This window comes from Ixodes scapularis, unplaced genomic scaffold (assembly GCF_016920785.2).
Source record: "Ixodes scapularis isolate PalLabHiFi unplaced genomic scaffold, ASM1692078v2 ptg000597l_1___fragment_2___debris__unscaffolded, whole genome shotgun sequence".
NCBI lineage: Eukaryota > Metazoa > Arthropoda > Arachnida > Ixodida > Ixodidae > Ixodes > Ixodes scapularis.
In genome coordinates this window covers 58,490-80,776 of record NW_024610007.1, presented here as the reverse complement: position 1 = coordinate 80,776, position 22,287 = coordinate 58,490, and the positions used below count along the sequence as shown (strand labels likewise).

The 22,287-nt window shown below is 47.7% G+C and overlaps 1 pseudogene; it reads right to left on the bottom strand.

Annotated features, from left to right (window-relative positions):
* Nucleotides 1–22,287, bottom strand: part of LOC121834208 — a 70,314-nt pseudogene that overhangs the window by 34,494 nt on the left and 13,533 nt on the right.

Here is a 22,287-nt window from a genome sequence, read left to right as displayed (position 1 = left end):
GGCGATTCCTGAAGGGGCAGTCTCGTCGGTTCTTACAGTCACGAGCATGCTGCTACATGGCGGGAGACAAACGTGGTCATCCGTTACTCGGAGTGGAGAACGCCGTAGTGTTGAATTCTCCTCTTCAACGCATCGTGCAGTGGAGAATGTGATCAATTGCCTACGTAGGTCTATGATTGCGCCGTTCTCTCCGAGGAAGTCCATTCCGAGTATAACTTTTCTTGAACACTCCTTGAGAACGACAAAACTGGCGATGAACGTAATTCCTCGTATCTGGATTCTTGCTGTGCACCTGCCGACCGGTGTAATTAAATGACCTCCAGCCGTGCGGATTTGTGGCCCATCCCAGACAGTCATAACTTTCTTCAGTCGAGCGGCAAGATTCCCACTTAACACGGAATAATCGGCGCCCGTGTCGACCAGCGCAGTCACTTCGTGTCCGTCGATAGCCAGGGGGAGGTCGGAGGTAGTTAGTTGATCGTCGCTGTCCGGTGTCTCCATGTCGTCGTCTTGTGCGTCTCGCGTCGTTGGAGGGTCTTCTCGGATTCGGCGGCAAGCAACTTCACATCCTGAAGTCGCCACCTTTAGTTTCCCCGGCGTGGACTTGGCGACCGTGCAGTGGGAGCGTCAGGGGAGGAGCGGCGTCCAGAATACCCGTGACGTCTCGGTGACGGAGACCTAGACTGGCGTCGATCAGCTGAAGCACCAGCCGGTTGGTTGAGATAGTCCTCGATTTCGGGTGGTCGCTGGTCGTACCGCGGGCGGGGAGCATCAGGTGAAAAGCCTTGAAGTCCCATTTGGCGGTATGGGCACTGTCGGTACACGTGCCCTGCTTCGCCACAGTAGTAGCAGAGCGGCCTGTGATCTGATGTGCGCCAAACCTCGGTCTTCCTTGTCGGCGGGCGCTGTTCGCTAGGGCGTCGAGTGAACTGCCGTGTTGGCTGCGGATATGGCGGAGCTTGCCTGGAGAAGTCAATGAGGGGTGCGGAATTCCTCACGGCGGCAGCGTATGACAGAGTGCGCTGTTCCGAGGCTTCCTCCTGTACTGGTGTTATGCCAAGGGCGTTTTGAACTTCTTCCCGGATGATTGCTGACACAGGGGCGACGGTGGGTTGAAGTACCGGCGTCTGTAACTTTTGAAGTTATTAACGGACGACACCTCGAATGAGCTCACGAAGGACGTCGCTGGCGCTACCGAGAGCCGTTACTAGATGGTATTGCGAGGCAGTCGGCAACTGGCGTTTGTACAGCAGGGAGCGCATCTGTAGCGTTTTCTCGATTGTAGATGCCTCTGCGACAAACTCAGCCACCGTCGAAGGAGGATTCCTCGCGAGGCCTCCGAAAAGGTCTTGCTTGACGCCTTTCATCAGGTGCCACACCTTCTTTTCTTTGGTCATGATCGGGTTGGCACGACGGAAGAGGCGAATCATCTCTTCTACGTACGCGACGACGCCCTCATTGGAGTGCTGCGTTCTTGCCTGAAGCAACTGCTCAGCCCTCTCCTTGCGCCGCGCGTTGGCGAAGGTCCACAGAAGCTGGGACTTGAATTCGTCCCATGACGTAAAGCTTGTTTCTCGGTTTTCAAACCAAACACGGGCTGCGTCCTCAAGCGAGAAGTAAACGTTCCGTAACTTCAACGAATTGTCCCAGCCGTTTAGTATTGCTACCGATCAAAATGCTCGACCCAGTCTTCCGCGTCTTCGTAAAGGTCCCCGTGGAAAGCCTTCGGTGTTCGTGGAACCTGGAAGACTATTTGACTCGGGGCAGCAGGGGAAGACATGGTCCCGCTGCCTGAGGTCTCGGTTCTTGCTGAAGCCTTGTCTGAGAGAAGCCCGAACTCCGCTGGTAGGCCTTGCTGTCGTCGGCTTAAGCGAACGTCGGTGCTTAACGACGTGCTTCCTTCGATGTGGGCGTCCCTAGCTGGGCTGGGGTCACGGGTGTTCGAGGATGTCCTAGACGTGAGCATGTGGAGGACAGTACCCCGCATCTCCACCACTTAATGTCACGACTTTATGTGCAACACAAAAAGAGTTCGGCTTCGTGGAAAAACAAAAACTTTAACTTCTTCACTTCAGTGTCAAGTCCCAGCGGAGTAGATGAAAATAATGTCCCAAAAAAGCAAAGCTCACAGTCACGCGATGGCACAAGCGCAAGACGCTCGTGCGACCGGCCCGTGCGTCTGATGTGTGGCACTGCCCAAAGTCACGTGCTTATCTTAATGCGATAGCCTGTGCCATCCGCCGGTGTGTCTAGCGCGTGGCAATATGATCAAGGCGGTGCTTTTCTTATGCTCGAACGATGTGCATCCGAATATGGAACAAGCAAACTGTTGCTAGTCTTAGTTTAGTTAGAGCAAGGGTGGAGGGCCAGTCGGTGGAAGAACAAAGTAAATTAAAGAGCGCAAAAACAACAACAACAAAGTGCTCTCCAAAACAAAACAAATGTGCAGTTTTTTGTTTTGCTGTTTCGATAAATTTACGCGTCTACGAACGCTCAGTTTCCGCCCATATTTAGCACTGGCAGTCCGGACCAGATGTCAAAGCTTCAGTGCTTGCCGTTCTCTTACCAAAACATTTTTAAGTGATTTTCGGAAAATATTTAATAGAGAAACAGCAGCCCACAAACTTCGTAAATATATCGAGAAGTATGACGCGAGTTACCGGGAACGGGCTCCAATTTTTCCGAATGGGGACTCTTAGAAAATAACTTCTATCGCTTTTAATAAGATAACGGCACGCTCTGAAACACAGTCATATGATCCGGATCGCTATACTTCGTTTCACTTGAAATCAGACGCTGCCGACGCCAGAAGTTGACCGGACCAATCAAACGGCTTTAAAGCTCAAGTCACATGGCATGATTGATTCAGCGAGGATAGAACACGTACAACACTTGACGAATGCCATGACGTTGCACCTTCGACGCTGCTTTTTTGAGCGCTCGCTGCGTCTTGATAGTAACGATGAAACGAAGTGTAGTGCCAGCCACATTTGGCAGGGACAAAACGTTCGGCGACGTGTTCTTTATTTTTGCAGTAGAAAGGCACTAAAAACTATTTTCGAGGACACGCGACGCGTAAAGGCAAGCAGAAAGACAAGTAAAGTGCTCACATGCAAGGAGCGTGGAAAACAGAACCGTGTTTCTGCGTGTCTCATACTTGTCCGTACGTACGTTTTTGAACTGTTTCATTAATTTTGTTTGCTCGGTTGCTTGACCCTCTCACTGCAAAACGTAGCGTGTCCACGAAAGACTCACCTTACATTGTCCCCTCCTTCAGCAATGTCGTAGCGGAGTCCCAAACCTTCACCCACGACGTGATCTTTCAGATGCGCCTGTTCCAGTGCCTTCCAGACAGCATCGTCCGAGTGCTCATCGAAAGGGTCAATGTTCCAGCGTAACGTCCCAGCAAACAACACTGGGTCCTGTTTGTTTCGAACGTAACATCTCTTATACGGTTAAAGCCTGCGCCTTCGGCGCCGATACAATAAAACGCGAGGCCGCGGTAAACAAAGGGATTAATTTATTTTAACCTTAAGGGCCCGGTTAGGGCATTACATAAGGGGAGGGCAGTAGAACGAAGAATGCAATAGCAGACGCAGTAGTAGAATAATAACAGTAACTATAAACAAGAACATGAGAAATTATACATCATGGGCTAGTAGATTATCGTAAAACACTGTTCCATCAGAGGTGCTGACGATGGAGGATGGCAACTGGTTCCACTGTGTGATGGCATATGGGAGGAATGATTCGTTGAATGAGTTAGTTTTACCAGAAATACGTTTTATTGCACAAGAGTTGTTTAGGCGGGAGGATATTCTATCGGGGGGTGAGAGCAGGGCGTTCTTTAGTTCTGGGCGATGATAATAAATTTGATGAAGAAGGCATAAACGGGAGAGTTTCCTTCGAATGAGTAAGGCCGAGACGTCCCGAGGGTTGACTTTTTAGAGAGGAGACACTGGTGAAGTGGTCATACGATGATAAGATAAATCGGGCGGCTCGGTTTTGTACTGACTCCAGGTGATTGATTAGATAGACTCGATGAGGACTCCAGATTGCAGATGCATATTCTAATTTTGGCCTTACATACGTTTCATATGCCAACTTTCGGAGTTGGGGAGGGGCGTCTCGCAGGTTACGTCTGATGAATCCGAGGGTCTGGGAAGCCTCTGCAGAAACGGCTTCGATGTGAGGTTTCCATGAGAGGTCAGGCGTTAGTCTAAGGCCAAGATATTCATACAGTGAAACTGATTCGATCACGTCTTTGTCTAGGGTATAATGGAAGGGTAATCGAGTTTTCTTGCGGGTAAAATAGATTAGCCTACACTTAGATTTGTTAAGCGACATGAGCCATTTTCCGCACCAGTCGTTAATTTTTATGAGATCATTTTGAAGCAAAAGATTATAAGTGTCTGTTGAGATGGTGTTTAGATGACGCAATCATCGGCGAAAAGTCGTATTTTGCAGGAGATGTCATATGGGAGGTCGTTAATAAAAATTAGAAAAAGCAGTGGGCCAAGGACGGAACCCTGAGGTACACCTGAACTGACGTTTGTTAGCTTTGATTCGTGCTCGTTAACAACCGTGTATTGCATACGATACGCGAGAAAGCTGCTAATCCATGAATATGCAAGGGGATCTAAGTTTAGGAATGATAGTTTAGAAAGCAGACGTTGATGGGGAACACGGTCAAATGCCTTCGAAAAGTCGAGAATTATGGCGTCGGTTTGTATCTGGCGTTCTAGGTTAGTCTGCAGTTCATGAACAAATTCACGTAGTTGGGTCTCGAAGGAGAACTCCCTACGAAAACCGTGCTGCTGCCTGAAGAAAAAATTATTTGACGTTAGGTGAGACATGATGTTAGAATACAAGATGTGCTCAAAAAGTTTTGACGCAATGCAGGTTAGAGAGATGGGACGATAGTTCGAGGCGGAAGATCGAGTTCCCTGTTTGTGGACTGGGGCGATCCTCCCAATCTTCCAGTCGGAAGGCAGACAACTCTCGGAAAAAGATTGATTAAACATGAGACTGAGAATTTCACCGGAAACGTTGGCTGTATTTTTTAAGATCTTTGCCTTAATATTGTCTGGGCCTGCTGAGGAAGTGAGCGGTAGTTTTTCTATTTGCTTAGTAATACCGGATGAGTTAACAGTAATCAACGACATGGGATCATAACACTCTTCAGGGACAGTTGGAACATTTTGTGGGGATTCAGAGGTAAACACAGAAGAAAAGTAGTCATTAAGCACTACAGCGCACTCCCTCTCCGGTACAGGCTCACCAGCAGTATCCTTCAGATTGATAATTACGTGGCCACTTTTAGGTGACATAAGCTTCCAGAATTTTTTTTAAATATTTTTTTGCAAGGTTGCGGGCAAGTCCTGGGAAAAAAAAAATTTTAGATAGCTTAATGGTTTTGGTATAGTTTTTGAGCGTAGTGTAATAAGCGTCCCAGGCAACAGATAAGTTAGTTCGTTTTGCCCTTGCAAACAGTCGTTTTTTTCCTATTGCACAATGACCGGAGCGCTTTATTATACCATGGATTCGAAGAGTCCGTCCTAATACGTAAAGTAGGGACGTATAATCTAACCAGATCACTTATTTTATTCTTGTAAAGTACCCAGTTTTCCTCAACAGATCTTATCGAGAATTCGGTTACGTACAAGCTATAGAAATTTGATAAATCATTGTTCATTGCTACGTAGGCGGCTTTATTATAATCGTGAATAATTTTACAGATTGGGTTTTTGAGAAATACCGGGAACGGCAGGTCAACGTGAAGGATACTATGGTCGCTCAAACCGTTACAATGACTTACTGTTTTTACAATGTCCGGTGATGTAGTTAAAATGAGGTCGAGAATGTTACCAGAACATGTCGGTTGGTTAACCACCTGCGTCAGATTAAAGGTTTGACACATGTCAAGAAATTCTGTCGATGTGCGTGACCCATTAGACAATACATTGACCCAATCGATTAGTGGAAGATTAAAATCACCAAAAAGCAACAAGTCAGCTTTTGGGAAACGGTTTTTAATATCAACTAATATGGAGCAAAAGAGTGATGGTGAACGATGAATCACAGTCAGGTGGTCTGTAACATACAGCCATAACGATTTTATTGGATGGCGTGCAAACACATACCGCAGAAAATTTGATGCTTCTATTTGAAATCGTAACATCAAAGCAAGAAATACTTTTTTTATATAGCTATAAGTACACCACCCCCTCTACGAATGGCTCTGTCATGGCGAAAAATGTTCCAGCCATCCTTATGGGGTAATACTTCTTTGTCATAAATACTAGGATGAAGCCATGTTTCTGTTAGGACTACGATATCGGATTCACTGTCCGCCATGACGGCACAAAGATCATCGCGCTTCGGTATCACACTTCGAATGTTGGTAAAAAGAACAGAATGTAGTTGGTTTTTATCGCGCGGTTCACTGTGGCGGGAACTGATGATCTTTCCCTTAGCTTTTTGCTTTGTTTGCTATGCCTTTAGCTCGACAACAGACTGTGAATCTTGATAAAAAAAATAGCCTTTGTTACCGATGTGTAATTTATCAAAGCGCACGTTAAAAGATACGTTAAGGCTCTTTCCGTACTCAAAAAGTTTGGCTCGAGATTGTCGCACTGAAGCGGAAAAATCGTCGCGGACAGCAAAATCGCTTCCTTTCAGCTTAAACCCGGAAACCATTATACTCTCTTTGTCCTTAAAACGAGAAAATTTGACGGTAATAGGTCCGTTCTTGCCATCATGAAATTTACCTAAGCGGTGCGACCGTTCTAGATTGGAGGGGTCCAGCTGGATGCCCAGTTTTTCTGAGCAGAAACCAAGTACAATTTTTTTCCGATTGACTCCAAGTTTCGTTCAGAGCGTCAGGGCAGCCAAAAAATAACAGATTACACCGTCGAAGTCGGTTTTGGTGTTCATCACATTGTTTTTGAATGTTAGCTATCTCAGCCGACATTCCGGCCTTTGGTGTAGCGCCTGACACAGCTTTTGCCTCGGCCAGTTCCGCCTCAATAGCAGTTACTCTCGCTGACAGCTGACCTACGAAAGCATTTTTACTTTTTTGTTCATTTTGGACAGCCATAACCTTAGCCAGCATGTCGCCCTGAGTAGCCTCAATTCGCTGAACAGTAGATAGAATGTTAGCAATAGCTTCGGTATTTCGGCCTGGGTTTGATTGAACGTCTCCCGACATTACCAAAAGCATTTGCGAGAGCGAAACAATGTAACAGCACTCGATACAAAAGCGGGAAAGCAATCTTAAGTAGTGGCGAACGTCGTCGTTGGGGCACAACACCATAATCAAACAGTGGTCACTAGTGCGAAAACATCGTGCATTGTCGAGGTAACTAACCTGAAGAAACAGAAGGGTGTACATCATTGCTTGCTCGGCGGTGACGTGCCCCAACTGGCCGGTCAGCGAGAGCTCCTTTTGTAGGCACTGTTCAGCCGGGGCTGTCCCCGGTTGCCAGATGAAGTACGGTGATGTGTCCAGATTTGGCGAGGTACACGGTGCAGGTGCTGGTGTCGGTCCGTGCTTCGGAAAACAAATCCTCCACTCGTTGTCGCTGCCATCGGACCGTTCTGCTACGAACGTCGGCGGAAGAACCAGCGCCAGGAGCATCTGAAGAAACAGAAAGGTGTGCGTCATTGCTTGCTCGGCGGTGACGTGCCCGAGGAGTATGTGTCAAAGGCAGAAACGGCTGTCTACAAAAAACAAATGAAGTTAGCGTTTATGAATAGCAAGCAACTATTCTCCGAACCACGTTTTTTTCATTTATTACAAAATTTGTATAAAGTTTTAGATATTATAGCATTTCTAGGGTTACCAAAGCGTCAGATCGTATGTGTCCTTCCGCTGCGGCTCGATAGCTAAATTTAAGGGGGGAAGCTGAATTGGTGTGTAATTACGCACCAGCTCAATATGCCCTTTTTAAAACTCCATCAAGCAACAATGGCAGTCGTAAATGTTTCGTGGCTCGAAGCGTATGATTGGATCCGAGTCGTGGCCGAACGCTGACATAGCCCCCGTGTCCAATACGTACTCCGAGCATGTGCCCAAAGAAACGCCGACTCGGTTAATTAGCGCAGCAACCACTAGACGGCGGGCACTTTCGAAAAAAAAAAAGAAGAAAAAAGGTCTCTTTAGGGAACATGGAACCGCAAACAGCGCCTAGCTCAGGCATACCGAGAGCGCCGAGCTCGAAGGGCGTTGGAAGAGGAGCAAAGCATCCTGTATGCTATCGGATTACATATCCTGGTAAATGTCACAGAAGACGTGGAATTTTTACACACCTCCTGTATTTGCTACCACTCTACCATTGATCCTGCTCCCCCCCCCCCCCCCTACGCAGCGAGGCCCAAGAAAAACAAAATGAAAAGAGTGGTTCGGAGAATTGCAGCTTGGCATTACGTGGCGCTAGCTTCACGGATTTTCATGGCATCTTATACGGCGTGCAAGTTTGTTCGCTGCCTGCGCTCCTCGTGCGTTAGTTAGCGCGAAACGTTCTTTGCCTAGATGTTTGACATTTCATGAAGCCTGGATAAAAGCGTGGCCGGGAGACTCGACACACAGTGGATGACACGTGAGAAAGGAAGAGTGATGTGCTCGACGCTGATTGGTTAACGGGGAGGTCACGTGACCAGAGGGGTGGGTGAGGAGGAGCTCGACCATCTTTGCGCGCTGAGGGAGACGAGCTGGGAGCGTGGAAGGCTCCGGAAGATCGCCAGGTTTATCGGCCCGTTTAGCGATAGTGTTTCTTCATTTTCAGGAGCAACTATCGAGTACACATGGTACGCGTTGAACTATCTGATGAAGTGCGCCGTGAACGTATAGACGTCTGACGTCTGGAAACTCAAAGCATCGCTAAACGCTTGTGATGGTAGAACGCTTAACGCGTGCAACGTAATCGCCTCATAACTTTCTATAAGTGTTTTACCGTTCAGACGCACCCACGTGCCTTTGTTTTCTCTCCGATCTCAGCCAATGGCGACGCACGCTTGGCTACCTCATCATCGCGCGTTACCTGTGCGTTCTCTTTGTTGCTCGGAGATTGACGTACACCTCCGTGCTTTCCGATGCGCGGAAGACGCTTTTCGGAACACTTGCTTTTCGTACGTAATCCTATCTATCCCACTTGTAGGCTCCGCTTTTGCCAGCAAAGTTGCATGCTCCCAAGGCTTCCAGGAGATTGTGCAGCGGGCAAATGAATATGCAATGATGTTTGCCTCCTAGCGTGTACGCTGTTCAATACTGAACGTAACCCACGAAAGATAACTACGACAGCCGTTTTTTTGTTGTTTATTTTCTAACACAGAATGTGTACCACCTAACCATTTCCGTTATTCAACCTTGAACGGAAGTCGATAAGCCGACTACCGACTAAACATTGACGCAGTGCTCGTCTCCTCATTGATTGAACAGCCGGCCGAACATATTCTTCGAGTGGATCCACACTACTCCCGGCGGGTGGGAAAGCATCACGTGTTTCGTCATATAGTGGCGCTCTGCTCCGTGAAACAAGCGGGCTCCTGGCTTCCCCAAAGTGCCGTCGCCCACTTCGACGAAGGAAACACTTCTGTTGCAATTCTGAGCGACTTCAATAGGAACTCCGTGCCTTTCAACACAGTCAGATCACCAACCACATGTCACACGAGCTCCGCGCGGCTCTCGACACCACTCCCACCCTCCACTTCAGTATCCACTGGATTCTTGGCCACGTTCTGACCCCACGCAGCGAACGAGCACATTGGATTTCCCGAGTCACGTCCGTTCCGGGACCTGTGTTCACCTGCCCTAAATCCCATGAGCCGCCACTAGAACACACCGAAAAACATTAACAACGCGCCAATACACTCCGAAAATACCGCAAAACCAGATTCACACATGTAGCACCGCCACTCACCATTTCCCGACGACACGCTACCACCCTACATCGAGCTCAAACCTACGCTGTACCCTCCCTAAACTACACTCATCTCCTCCGAGGCGTTCAAGGAACAACCAAATGCCCCTTCTGTCCTGGCCACCCCAACAACGAGCACACATACCGGCACGTACTGCTCCCAAGCACAATCATCCATCCGCTCTACATATTAAACGCTCGCTCCCAGGCTCCGACCCACCCCATGGCAAGGCTGGCTGTCTCCAACAAATAATCAACTCTCTCCCGCCATCTTTGATGCCCTTCATCAAGTCGTCACGATCGAAGAGGACCTCAAAGCATTAGATGAGGCTCCCAACCCTTTGCCGACCCCCCTCTCCACGTCCCTCTTTTACTGGCCTCCTCCTGGATGTTCCCTTGAAACCCTAAACTAAGGGTCATCAAATAAGCTTTCTCTCTCTATATATATCACAGACGAAAACCCGAAAGGAAAGTGACAGAAAAGCAGCGAAAAAGAAGCAGACGCTCCGTTGCTCACTTTACCGCAACGGCAGCAACGGGTTGAGGTATATCTTCGAACGTTTAGTTCTCTTTTGCCGCGATCTGGCAAGAGTACTACTCCCCGCTGACGCGTTTTAGATGATTGTTTTCCGCGCTCTTCGTCTACTGCTTTTCACACTCCAACAAGCTCTGAGGAAGTCGGATTTACATTTTTACCGCAGAAGATGGCACCCAGCTACTATTTGGGCCATGCAGTCTCCACACGTGTACACATTTTCTACACAATAACACATAACATTTTCTTACCCTACCTTCGCTTTAACAACAAAACTGAAAGGGAGTTTCTATTTTTTTTTTTATGCGCGGGTTCACGCTATTATAAGATGGAACACTGAAGGTTGGTTCAGACATTTTGGTCTTGGTGTGAGCGACTGCATTACAAACATTTATGACCGCATATATGACGAAATGGTTGCCATAAATATTGAGGTCCGCAAAACGCATCCTTGCGGACGCAGTGAGAGTTCACATAGCCGGTCATACACAAACACCATTGTATAAACCGCCATTGAATCACGAAGCGGGAAAAGAAGACACGGCGAAAATGTGCGCCGACGTTGCTTGCGAGCATTCTTACTGCTCACCAAGTTTCCGCGTCCCTTTAACTTTTCCCTTTTGCTATTTGTTCTGCCCAAACAACACTAAAAGAACCGCCAAGATGCGTCCCTTCCACATCCGTGTGCTCGAATGAACAGAAAGGAAGGCATGCGAATAATTCTGTTACAAAAATACAGGTAAAAATGGCTTTCAATTAACACAAAAGAAGACGTTGCTTCTACAGCGATATGTATGGATATCCGAAGCCGGGGCCACCAAGGCATGCCGTTTATGTTTTAAGTGCGAACTCGTAGTTTGGATGGTTGCATCGCAGGTTGTGCGGAGCGAAATCTATTTTGAACCAAGATGAGAGCCTAAAAAACGCGCTGAGCACGTTGCGTCATCCATCTACCTGAGGAATGATGGTCATCTCGAGGCGAAGGTCGTGCAATCCAATCTTGCTGATGTCCACGTTGTCTACTACAATGGTCCCTGTCTTGGGTTCGATCATCCTGAATATCGAGAGGGCAAGGGTGGACTTGCCGGCACCGGTCCTCCATAACAAGACCGACCTGAAAGGGATACATTTCAAGACATCAGTCCAATGCTACGCGGATGCACACAGACCATGCACCTCACCTAATCGCTAATGTTTTAGGCAATGACGTCACTACAGTACGGCCGACTTCGCCTTTCGGATTGGACACGAGCGCACGTCACTCCTGGCGTACTCTACGCGCAATCGGAGGATATTTGAATTCGCGCAACCAAGAGCGATCAGCGCGGTGGCTATAATCGCCGAAGTTTTTTTGATTGTTCCAAATTATTAGTTGTACCGCAGAAATAACACACAAAATAGAAGGCATGTTCATTACGTCATGGTAAGTGGACCCCCGACCAGTCACAAGCGGTGAACACGCTGAACACTGGTGATGACGTCAAAGGGCAAAAGGAGACATAGTGCAGGCCTTGCCCTCAAGCTGGTTTAAACTGGCCCCAGTGTGCAGCTTAAGCCAGAACTTTCTGGATGAGTACCGTATGCACTGGTAGACTCACCTTTTACCCGCCTTGTGCTTGAAAGTTGACGTGACGCAGGACGGGGTCAGCGTCGTCGCGGAAGGCTACGCTGTAGTCGGAGAAGGTGACGTTACCCCGAGAGGGCCATTCGATAGCAGGCTGCATCTCCGGATTCTTCCAGAGTACCTGCATTCAAACCATGTAGCGTACTTTGTTTTTCGGACTAGAGTCAGCGGATTATACGTGTTAATGAGTTGAATTGTGGCTCGGTGCGGACTATCTACAAATGCAATTTTTTCATTATCCTTCATCATGCAAGATATAACAGATTTTGCGAGTGGCAGAATATAATAATGATGATTGATGCATCATGCGAGCTTCTTTGTACGCGAATAAACCAGTCATTTTGGTAGGTGCGCTTGGTACGATAATTGTTTTAGGTGCAGACTGTGCACCAGATATGAACTATGGACTCAGTATGCAAAAAGTGCAGACTATGGAGTGAGGGAAGACTATGCCGCAGGTACAGAGTTTATAGAAAAAACAATTTCAGTCTGAAATGTACCTTTTCAGGCTATACACGAGGTCTTGAAAGTACAGTACACTTTCGAAGTCACAGATGAAGAACAGATGGCACTGAGCATTCCCAGTCCCGCTACATACTGCCGTGCACGAGGGCCTTACAGTCGTGAAAAGCAGACCCTTGAGTACAAGGGTTTGCGTATCACGTCTACAAGGCACTTGCCACTCGAATTGCCTCTAGCCACCAAGCAAACAAAGGAGAAATGCTAATCAGAAAGACATGTTAGAGATGCCTGAATGACTATTCTTAATATACGCCTCAGCGTTACTAAGTGGCTAAAAAAACATCTTCGGGAACAAGTAATGCTGCGGAAAATTGGTTGAGCTAAAACAAAAATGTGTCTTTGCTATGTATCCGGAGCACATTTGGTATTTGTAGCGCTGGTCAAACCAAAGCACGGTTCATTTGCGTTTGACTGTGTTGAATTGCGTTGTTACATCTAACCGCTTAACACACTGGCACACTGACACATCGGCGGCATGTATTAGGTAGGCCCAGAACCCTTTGGATTTGCGTTTGTATTTTAATAAGCTTTTACACACTGTTCTTTTACCGTGACATTCAACTATTCTTAGCAATGTTACTACTTATAAGCAACCAATTCTCTTTGATTAGATATCCCCCATATTGCATGAGCTCCAGTCTAGTGATGCGCAGTTTCAGCGCTGCCTGATAGATGGCGCCAGTGTGTTTTCTCGTTGTAAGGGTTTAGGCAACGAACTCAGGTACAGACACTCACAAATGCGAGAACCATCCCTTTAGGCATTACTGTTCATTACTCATCAAGAAAGTATGTTCCTTGACTGCACAGAATTGCGCCCCCACAAATGGACGGACAGGCTTGTCTCACAGCAGCGGTAAGTACTGAAGTAACCTATAACTCTGAACATTTACACCACTTCAGCTTACGATGGTTCAAGCAAACGCTCCAAGTCAACGCATCCATTGCGACGAAGTGTGAGTTTCACCAAAGTCCTTCAATACGCTACTGGCCACGAAACTTAGGCCGAAGTTTGGAGAGGATGAAAAAACTACCACCAAAGGCGCCACTGAGTCACGCCGACTTGTTTTCAATTAAAATTATTATGCGGCAGAGAAATGTGTCCACTCAATGGTAAAAACCTTACTTTTGCAAGAAGCCGTTTGGTATTGGTGAGAAAAAATCGGAGGTTCAAAACAGGATTTTCCTAATTGCGCGTTGATGCAACTTTGAAGGCAAATCGAATAAACAATATAATTTTCTACCTTATCAAATGTTTCATGCCGAACCCACAAAAGCTTTGATACTATAAATAATCAAATTTATTTGATCTCATCTAATACTTAAAAAGAAATAAGCGGGCAAACTTGTCTTTTTGAGCAATTCTTTCGTAATAAGGCATTTTTCGGCGAATCTTTTGGACCCTTTCAAATTAAACCTTCAAACTGAAACTTTCTCCTGAATATGCCGTTTCTTGTACATTTAAAAACATATAGCATTGCACTACCCTGAACATATTTTTTACCGAGCCCAAAAAGTTTAAAAAAAGTTAAACAAGAAGTTAAAAAAAAAACTGCTCCTATGAAAAACTATTTATCCTTGATTTTTTTTTTACTTTTTTTGGTGGATTCACTTTAGCCGGTAATTTCATATCTGCAATAACTTGTTGCTTTATACCATTTAAAAAAAAAGTGCAACCACGTGCATGTTACACTTAATTAGAGTTGGGTTTTTTCTGTCTTTACGACTAGCGATACTCGAGTACCGCATACAACGGTGCCCTTATTTGCACGTCTAATTACCCAGGCACAATAAAGCACTGCAAAGTAGCACTTCTTTTATCAGCGATGATGTTGATATTGCTGCTATGTACCGGCGCCGCCGGCAGGTGGACTAACCATGCCGCGAGGCTCGTGAAAATCGCCTGCTAGGGAGAGCTCGGGCACTTGTTCCTGGACCGAAAACCGCGATGGACGCACCGTCCACACTCTAAAGGTGACAGAAAAGCTTGTATTTATCAATTCGCGAAGAGTGACAGAAACGAACCTGCGGTTTTGAGAAGGTGGCGACTCACGACACCATGGAAGCGTTCTCGGGAAAGGGCTGGCCATCTTGGGCGGGGCGGCTCATCTACTACTTCGAGGCCGACGGAATCAGGGATGGCACGAAGAAGCGAGCCGTTCTGCTAACTCTGTGCGGTCCCTCCAGATTTGAAACGGTCAAGGCATTGGTGGCTACCAAATCTCCAACTTTCGTGGAGATCGTGGATTTGCTCCAAGCACATTTTGATCGCCGGCCGGCGGAAGTGTTCAGCCTTTCCAAGTTACAACTTCGAGATCAACAGCCTGAGGAGTCAGTGACCGCTTACGTCGCTGCTCTTAAGAAACCTGGAGCAGACTGCGATTTTTGGAACGTTCAAATGACTCCGATGACTAGCATAGCTTGCCCCGCCGTCTCAGCGCCAGCTGCTGGTGCAGCCGACGGCACGGTCAGCACGGTCACAACAGCAACGCCACGATGTTACCTATGAACGTAATGTTGTGCGATCGTTTTGTTTGCGGTCTTCAAAATGAAAATCTCCAGCAGCGGCTGTATGCGGAGCACGACCTAACGTTTCTCAAGGTGTTCGACATTGCTGTACGAGCCGAGAGCGCCAAGGACCACCAGCGGCAAATAAAAGCAGATTTTCAAGAAATGAACAACGCGGAAAAAACGCGTCCGGCACATCGTCGCCAGGAGAAGACGACGCCGTCGTCCACGCCCTGCTATTGCCGCGAAGAACTCCACAATCCTAGTTCTTGCAAGTTCCGGACGTCACAGTGTCGGTACTGCAAAATACGGTACACATCTCGAAAGCTTGCTTCAAGAGAAAGAGAAACGCCCAAAGCTCCGACAGGCACTCGACCCATAGGAAAATCGTGGTCCCTTTACGAAACCGTCAGGCACGCTGGACGACCTGTACGCCGTAACACCGTGGCGGGAGTCGTCAGAGAAGGTTATGATAAGCCTGGAAACTCAGGGTGTTCCTCTCAGATTTGAGGTGGACTCGGGAGCGGCGTTTTCTTTTATTAGCGGACAAACGTTTCGAGTAGGGCGGCCGAGGAAGCCTTCGGAATTTACGCACGATAACATCGCTCTGCGTACCTGGTCTGGGGAAGGCATCGAATCTCTGGGAACAATTCACGTCATGGTCTTGTTCAAGAAACTGAAAGTGAACTTGCCTCTTCTTGTGACGAAACACCCCGGATGTAACTTCCTTGGCGGAATTGATTTGTAACCCTATGAATTGGCCTCAAAGGCGTGCACCAGGTGGTGTTTGACGGCAGCCTGACAGCCACCATCGAAAGGGTCGGGTCCGTTTTTGACGGGAACCTGAACGGCTAGAACCGGCCAGAGGGTAAACCTACAACTGGAAGACAACGCGTCACCCAAGTTCCTACGAGCTCGCACTGTGCCATTCGCGCTCAAACAAGCGGCGGAAGCCGAGCTACAACGACTCACTGAACAAGGCATCCTTGAACAGATTCAGCACTCGAATTGGGCAACACCCGTTCCAGTAGTGAGGACGAAAAACAACAGCACCAGTCATGTGGTGATTACCGCAGCACCGTCAACGCTGTGACGCTCAAGGCGTCATATCCACTGTCGACAGTCACAAAGGTGCTCGCAAAACTGTGGGGAGGGAGAATTTTCTCCACCATCGACCTGGCTCAAGCATACCAGGAGTTTCAAATCACCGAGAACACAGCTGAAGTTCTTACCATCAACACGATAAAGGGTTTTTTATCTTCTCAAGCGGCTTCCTTTCGGCGTCTCGACAGCACCAGTCATTTCGCAGAAATGCATGGAGACCACACTTGTAGGGATATCCGGCGTCAGCATGTATCTGAACGACATCATTGCCAGCGGTGCCACAACCGCAGAAAACGCCCAGCGCCTGAACCTTGTCCTGTCAAGACTTTAAAAAGTTGGCCTGCGAGCAAGCCGTGAGAAGTGCCTATTTGGCGTTCCTGAGGTGACATACCTGGGCCACACGAGTGATGGGGTTGGTGTTCATCCAACGAACGACAAGATCAAGGCGTTCAGGGAGTTGCCAGAATCAACCTCAAAAGCCACGCTGCAGTCGTTCCTCAGAATGCTCTCCTTCTACGACAGGTTCTTAGAAAACCAAGTTACTGTGGCCTGCGATCTGTACAGACTACTAGCGAAGAGCGTCCCCAGGCACGGGAAAGAGCGCCATGCCCTCGCTTTGCAGAAGTTGAAAGATCTGGTACTTCACAAGACAACGTTGGCTCACTACGATGAGTCAAAACCACTGCTTCTGTTTTGTGATGCGTCACCATATGGCGTCGACGCAGTTCTTACGGAAGTCGACCACGAGGGCAGGGAAGCTCCAATCGCATTCGCGTCAAGAGCTCTAGGGGATTCCGAGAAAAATTACTCACAGTTTGATCGAGGAGGATTAGCTGTGGTGTTCGGGGCGAGGCACTTTCACCAATACATCGCCGGAAGAAGCGTCGTTATTGTCACCGATCACCAACCACTGCTCGGCATCTTGGGACCACAAAAGCCGGTACCACAAAGTTTGTTACCCCGAATGCGGCGATGGTGCGTCAAACTATCGGCGTACGATTACAAACTCGTACAGGCCTGGGAAACGACACCAGAAGACGGACGTTCTAAGCCGTCTGCCTTAACCCGACAGTGACGACAAGCCTTGCTCACCAGGAGACGTCCTTATGATTGAAACCTTGACAAGCTCTCCGCTGACAGCAGAGAACATAGTAGCCATGACATGCGCGGATCCAATTCTTTCCCGCGTCTACGAGGCTGTGCAGCAAGGCAAGCTTCATGAGCTCACGGAAAAGGACTTTACCGCGTACGGAAAAAAAGGCGCAGCGATGTTCTGTCAAAGTGGATGTGCATTATGGGGATCTCGGATGGTCATACCGGCCTTGGCACGTCCTAAAGCTATGAATTTAGTGCATGCTGGACACAAGGGAATTGTGGCCATGAGGTCATCTGCTCGCAGTTATGTGTGGTGGCCTGGCATCGACCGCGACAGAAAGGAAGCTGTTGGCAGCTTCCCCAACTGCCAGGAGTCCAGGAGGCTACTTTGGACTTTGCAGGCCACCTGGAAGGAAACATGTTCTCTGCCGTTGTAATGCCTACACAAAGTGGCTCGAAGTTCAAAAACATAACTAATGTGACATCTGCAGCGGTCATCAGAGAACTCTGAGCTATGTTCCCAACTTTTGGACTGCCTCGCAAGATTGTTTACGACAACGAAAGCGTCTTCGTATCCAAGGAGATAACAGAATTTTATGTAAAGAATGGCGTGAAGTTTATAACCAGCGCTCCGTACCATCCAGCGCCTAATGTCCAAACTGAGCGCTTGGGTTACGAACTAAAGCAAAGTTTGGGGAGAGAGAAAACGGGGTCGCTCTCTACTGAATTCATGTACAAACAACACAACTCAGTTTGCAGCTCGACAGGAAAAACACCAGCATTCCTGATGTTCAACAGGGAGCTTACTGCCAACATCAGTAGACTCCTTTCTCGACCAGAAAGTAGTCACAAGGAACGAGCCACGGAAAAGACACCGCCGTCCAGGGTGTTGCAAGAGGGACAGGCAGTCTATGTCCTAAACTTCAAAGGAACCCCCAAATGGATCCAAGAAAAGTTGACTAAAATACTTGGAAGTCGCTCCTGGTTGGTGGAGAAGACTGCAACTGGATCAACCCGCCGTCACATGGATAAAATCAGGCGTCAATTTACGACATCGACTCTATCGTCTGAGTGGCCTGTTCCCGCTCCTGTTTCGGACTCCCAACAGGATCACCCTAGCGAGAGGTAATCATTCCAAGATAATTACGAGACGACACCGAAGCACACGACAGGTGCCGGAAGCGGAAAAAGAGAGCAACCTCCAAGAAATGGGATTCTACGTCCAGCTCTTGAGGAGACCAGACGTGCTCTTGTAAGCTCTTACTTGAGGCCTAATCATTGCTCCAATTCGAAGGGGTCTTGGCACCCCTTCGCAGCCGCTCTCAATATCGACGACAAGGACGCCCCAGCTAACCAGCCGACATGCCAATGGACCCTTGTAGGTCCCCGAAAAGGGAATTTCGAGGGTCCGAAAATAAGCACCGGAACCGTAGCGGCTAGGCCTAAACCTACCACCGCTCTCGTCCAGGCAATTCAGACAAACATGGGCAGCCAGGCGACCTCGGCCACATCTTTGAGAAACCTCGAAGAGGTATTAGAGGCATCTGGCCCCTGTATTCAAAGACTTGAAGATATGGACACGACAACAAAAGGATCTGCCACAGGACCCAAGCCCGCCGCCGCCACGGCGGACAAGGACTGTCGGATTTCTCAGGCACTTCCAACCGTACCCCACACTATCAGTGAGCAACTTCCACTCTTACCGACCTGCCCTACCTTAGACGTAGAGCAAGCGTTACGGACCTGGCTTCGGAGCATTTCAAAGGAAAGCCTGGTCAACATTTTTAAGAACATTCTAGAAGACTCAACAGGCAATGCCTCTGCAACGGTCAAGGCATCGACGCGGAGAAAGAAGAATTCGGCTGCCGGTAACGCCTCGATAGCTCCTGTAGCAACAACAGGGGAAATGCCTTTGCGTCAAATCCAACCACCATTCCATCCGATATTTCAATGCTGAGCAAGCCCTGCGGCACAGAAGGGATGCTGACGCCCACTGACGGTACGAATATGGTGAGCGACGTAGCTGGCGGCGCGCCTGCGGACGACAATGACAGCTCCGAATATACCCCGTTACAAACAAGAGAAAGAAGAAAAAATGCCTTCGGGTCGACCCTCCTAGCGCTACTACGGGCGGGGCCCCAGCGAATCCCCGCCAGAAACGCTTCATGGAGTATAAAATCCGCTTTACTCGTACCATGACATCGATCAAGCCGCTACTACCACAACTGAAAACCATGATCAAGACACGACTTGATACGGCAGCATTTACAATGCACTTGATGAAAAAGACCAACACCATCTCAGTCAGGACTGAAGTAGAGTAGACAGTTGGGCGAGTTGGTAGTTATTGAACATAGTGACAGTTGCGCACACAGGGACAAGGACAGAGAAGAGGAACACGTAGACGACAGACAAGCGCACACTCACAACTCATGTATTAACGAAAGAAGAAAAGAAAGTGGTACAGAACGCGGAATCCGCTCGAGCGTTGGCCACACAGGCACGAGGGACCAGAGGCCCGAGGGCTCGAGGGGTACTGTTAAAATTACCCACACGAAAATGATTTTAAAAAGGCAATTTCCTCCTCTGTTAATGACACAGACGGAAAGCTGACACATCGCTCGCCCATGCTTAGAATAATGAAAGCTTCAAAAATCTCTCTGGTGTGTTTTTCCCGGTACCTGCCTATTATCTTGGTGTCCGCTAAGGATGGCGTACAATTACACGATTTACAGTGAAGGGGTAGATGGCCCCCCACCGTAGACTTTAGAGAGAGATTGTGCTCTCGTAGCCGGTCGTTCACACACCGTCCGGTCTGTCCAACGTAGCTTTTACCACATGAAAGAGGGATACTATATACTACACTCAGGGAGCAGGGCACATAAAAGTGGGAGTGGTTCTTGTGACACGTATGTTTTTTTAAAATTGTTTACCTTAGCATGAACTTTTTGACAAATTTGAGCCATTTTTTGGGGGGCTGACATCACTAAAGGGACCCCGTAACGGCTAGCCACATTTTTAAGATTGTGGGAAATTTTATGCATATACGGGAAGACCACAATTCTTTTTTTGTCAAAAGCGGGCTTAGGTTTTTGAACTCCCTTCACTCTCTTGACCAGAGTTCCTACTACCTCAGTCAGCACCTGCATAGGAAAGCCCGAGGATGTCAGCCTCTCAATTTGTGCTTCAAAACTACATTGGAGGGTATGATAACAAGACTTATTTAAGGCGCTTGTAAGGCATGACATAGCTATACCCCTTTTAACGACTTTGGAGTGAGAGGACGTGTAGTTTAGGATGCCTTTCTTGGAACGAGGTGAAAAGGTCCAGCACAGGTGATTAGGTAGCAGAGAAAGCGAAAGGTCCAGAAATTGCAAAATTCCTTCCTTTGGCGTTTCACAGGTAAAGACAAGTCCCAAACCACATTTGTGGAAAATGTCCATTGTCTTACAGACAACATCATTGTCGACCGTTTTTTTGTACACCAGCAAGAAGTCGTCGACATATCTAAACACTTTTGTGACAGTCGTGGAATCAATGGAAGACTCAATAGCACGGTCAACACCCGAAAGAAAAATATCGCTTAAAACCGGTGCTACACATGAGCCAATGCACACACCCGACTTTTGTAAATAAACCCCATTTTGCCACTCTATGAAAGTGGAACTAAGATAGAAATTGGGGCCGATTCGTACCGGCAACGACGATCCTTTTCTGAAATGAATAGGACATTGAGTAATGTTACCGAGTTTTTGTGGCAGCGAGTTCGACAAAACCTCCCCAAAAAGAAGAAAAAACCTTTTACAGCTGCAGGGAGATTTACCAACCTCGGGGATATTGTGGTACCCCATTCCCTTCAATCAACCTTGAATCTTGGCCCCAAGTTTTGCCTTCAACCGAATCTGCGCCCTCCGGAACTACTTACTTTGGCAAGAAAGGTGGCGTACAAGACTGATGAGAAGATACGACCTCGATGTATATCGGAATGTGTTGACGCTATTTCTGTCTCGGGGAAAGTCCAGACCCAGGATCCTATGCGTCTGGTTAACTTCTTGGTCGACAACCAACAGCGTGTTTTGGAGGCCGATAAAGAAGGCTCCTTCGTGATAATGCCTGAAGGCATGTATAATGAAAAAGCCTGCGCAGCAGTACAAAAGAACTTCCGGCAGGTGCAGATTGTGATGAAAAAAGTGAAGAGCCAGGCTCTCAGTCTGTGCGAACGTCTCACGTTAACACAGTTAGCTGCCAACATCAGAAAAGCTGAAGAGCTGCACTTAGAAATCTTCTTCAGTGCCAAAACACACAAGGAAGCATGCCCATTCCGAGCTATTGTTACTGAAAGAGGTTCGTGGCAACGGCAAGTATCGACATATCTGCAGAAACACCTTTCAGGGTTAAAAATTAACGACCCCTTTTTGATCAGCAATTCGGAGGCTGTTCTTGAATTTCTGAAGACAAATGACTTTAACAATCACAGTGTCTTCAGCGTGGATGTTCAAGACCTCTTCTACTCGCTTCCCCATGATTCCTTGCTCGCCTCTGTCAGGTCCTGCATTGAGTCACATGATGAACTTTCGTTCCGGAACTCAAGTGGGATAACGTTGGAAAGTTTCCTAGAACTTCTCCATTTCTATCTTAGTTCCACTTTCATAGAGTGGCAAAATGGGGTTTATTTACAAAAGTCGGGTGTGTGCATTGGCTCATGTGTAGCACCGGTTTTAAGCGATATTTTTCTTTCGGGTGTTGACCGTGCTATTGAGTCTTCCATTGATTCCACGACTGTCACAAAAGTGTTTAGATATGTCGACGACTTCTTGCTGGTGTACAAAAAAACGGTCGACAATGATGTTGTATGTAAGACAATGGACATTTTCCACAAATGTGGTTTGGGACTTGTCTTTACCTGTGAAACGCCAAAGGAAGGAATTTTGCAATTTCTGGACCTTTCGCTTTCTCTGCTACCTAATCACCTGTGCTGGACC